Genomic DNA, 3243 nt, shown 5'->3' on the forward strand with positions numbered 1-3243 from the left:
ATGATGTCTGGGATCTCGTTCCTAAACCCAGAGGCACTCATGTCATTGGAACCAGATGGGTTTTCAGAAACAAGCTGAACGAAAAGGGAGAAGTTGTCAAAAACAAAGCACGACTGGTAGCTCAAGGTTATAGTCAACAAGAAGGTATTGATTATAATGAAACTTTTGCTCCAGTCGCGAGGTTAGAATCTATTCGTCTTCTTGTATCTTTTGTTATTAATCATTCTATCAAATTATACCAAATGGATGTCAAGAGTGCATTTCTTAATGGTTATATTTCAGAAGAAGTGTATGTCAACCAACCTCCAGGTTTTGAAAATTCAAACTTTCCAGAACATGTTTTTAAACTTAAGAAATCCTTATATGGACTTAAACAAGCTCCCAGAGCTTGGTATGAACGCTTAAGCAATTTTCTTTTGGAACAAAATTTTATCAGAGGGAAAGTTGATTCTACACTCTTCTGTAAAAACCTTAATAATGATCTCATGATATGCCAAATTTATGTTGATGATATTATTTTTGGTTCTGCTAATATCTCTGTTTGCCAAGAATTTTCTAAGTTAATGCAGGCAGAATTCGAAATGAGTTTAATGCAAGAACTAAAGTTCTTTCTGGGAATTCAAATCAATCAAACTCCAGAAGTCACGTACGTCCATCAAAGTAAATACATTAAAGACGTTCTGAAGAAGTTTGACATGACTGAATGCAACTCTGCAAAAACTCCTATGCACCCAACTTGTATTCTGGAAAAGGAAGAGGTAAGCAACAAGGTTTGTCAGAAGCTCTATCGAGGTATGATAGGCTCTCTTCTCTATCTGACTGCTACTCGTCCTGATATTCTCTTTAGCGTCTGTCTTTGTGCCAGATTCCAATCAGATCCTAGAGAATCTCATTTAACAGCTGTTAAGAGAATTCTTAAGTATCTGAAAGGAACTCCTAACCTGGGCCTGATGTATGAGAAAACATCAGAGTATAGGCTTTCTGGTTATTGTGATGCAGATTATGCAGGAGATAGAATAGAACGAAAAAGCACATCTGGAAATTGCCAGCTTCTGGGAAACAATCTAATCTCCTGGGCTAGCAAAAGACAGTCAACTATCGCTCTATCAACTGCAGAAGCAGAATACATCTCAGCATCACTGTGCACAACTCAGATGCTCTGGATGAAGCATCAGCTAGAAGATCTTCAGATTTTTGAGAGTAACATTCCTATCTTTTGTGATAATACTGCTGCTATTTGTTTAAGTAAGAATCCTATTCTACATTCCAGAGCCAAACACATAGAAATAAAACATCATTTTATCAGAGACTATGTTCAGAAAGGGATAGTAACATTGAAGTTCATTGATACAGAACATCAATGGGCAGATATCTTTACTAAGCCTCTAGCTGAAGATAGATTTCTTTTTATATTAGAGAATCTGAACATTAAAAATTGTCCTGAGTAAAATTTGGCTCTGAACATGTAAAATGAGACTCTGATAAAAACAAATACACTTCTGCCTCTGACTCTGATACTTCTACAAGTTTAGAAGATATCTGAATCAGAAATCTTCAGAAACCAATCTCTTGGTATTCCTGAAGATCAGATACATTAAACACGTGGAGCTCTGAGCGTCAAACCTTAGAACTTCTAGACAGCTGTCAAGAAATTCAAAAGGCAGACGTTTGAGTTTTCCTCGAGCAGTGTGCAAACTGTGGGATTAGACATTCATTTATTAGCTGTAATCATTTTTCCCCCCAAGCGTGCTATTTTGAGTATTGTGTTTAACGCATTCTGAGGTGTCGTTTTGCATGTGTTTTACTTAGGGTATATAAACACTTTTCTCACATTTCACACACTTATCACTCTCACTCACTCTAAAACCCTAAACCCTTCTCTGCAAGTTCTCTGCAAGTTCTTCATCTTCTTCATCAATCTTCTTCATGGATGCTCAACAACAAGAAGTTTTTAACTTCTCCCAACAGATGGAATCCAGTTCTAATCCCCAAACCTCAAACACTCAAACACCAACTGTTACAGGCGTCACCATAACCCCTGTTTATCAAGAACCCCACATTCTTGACCGAGAAAGCCACATAAACCTTTCAACTCCCTTTGAAGGTTTGGATGTTTTGTGTGAATCTTTGGTTGATTTTGACAACCTAAGTAGAAATGGCGTTGATCTTACCAAGGAACTTCGTCAACAAGGATGGGAAACCTACTTCAACAGGCTTTATGGTCCAATCTACCCTCTTCTGGTCAAGGAATTCTGGAGACATGCTGATGCAGATGACCAATTCATTGTCTCTTTTGTTCTAGGAGTAAAAATTGTCATCACTGAAGCGTCAATAGCCTCCTTGCTGAATATGGAGGAAAGTGGAGGAAAAAGGATTTACAACATTCCTCCCAGGTCTAAGCGCATCACTGAAGTTATCAACCCAACTATCTTCAAACCTAATGTTGAAGGAAACCCCTCTAAGAACAAGGAGCTACATCAGAACCTCCGAGTGTGGCTGAAGATAATTCTGGGAACAATCCATCACCGTCCAGCCTCTAACTCTTCAGATTATATCAATGCAGACCAGAAATGCATTCTGTACTGCATTCAGAAGGGTATCAAGATCAACCTCCCTACTCTCCTGTTCAGATATCTGAGGGATTCGGTCAGAGAAACTAGGAATAACATGAAGCCCAGATCCTACATTCCTCTGGGCAGATTGCTCTCTGACATCTTCATTGAGCATGGACTGGTAGACGCTCTGGAAAAGACCAGATGTATGGATGATCTGGCAATTGATGTAGGGAAGCCTCTGAATGCCAAAAACCTCAAGAGCATGGGAATCATCAAAGACATTAGAGTCAAGCCCACTCTGGATGTTTCCTGGGAATCTCTAAAAGATCAGAGGAAGATGCCTCATGGCCTGGCCAGATTCTTCAAGAATGAGCCCAGAGACGCTGTTGCCCTCTATCTTCATCGTCTGCTGGAAGAAGGTGTTGATGTCTCTGATTTCAGCATCGATGACTGTCTGGATTCAGAAGAAGATCTAGTCAGATACAAGAGAGGTGTCTCTGAGAAACAGATAGCTGCTGAGGCAAGGAAAGCAAAGAAAGCCAGAATTGAAGGAGCTTCTGGAAGCGGATCTTCAGCTCCTCTGCAAATTTCAACTAGTAAGTCTATCCCTCCTGTTACTTCTGTACCTATGATGGCTTCTTCTCATCCTCTCACAACACCCCCCTTATATACTACCTCTGAAATCCCA

This window comes from Lathyrus oleraceus, chromosome 4 (genome assembly GCF_024323335.1).
Source record: "Lathyrus oleraceus cultivar Zhongwan6 chromosome 4, CAAS_Psat_ZW6_1.0, whole genome shotgun sequence".
Classification (NCBI taxonomy): domain Eukaryota; kingdom Viridiplantae; phylum Streptophyta; class Magnoliopsida; order Fabales; family Fabaceae; genus Lathyrus; species Lathyrus oleraceus.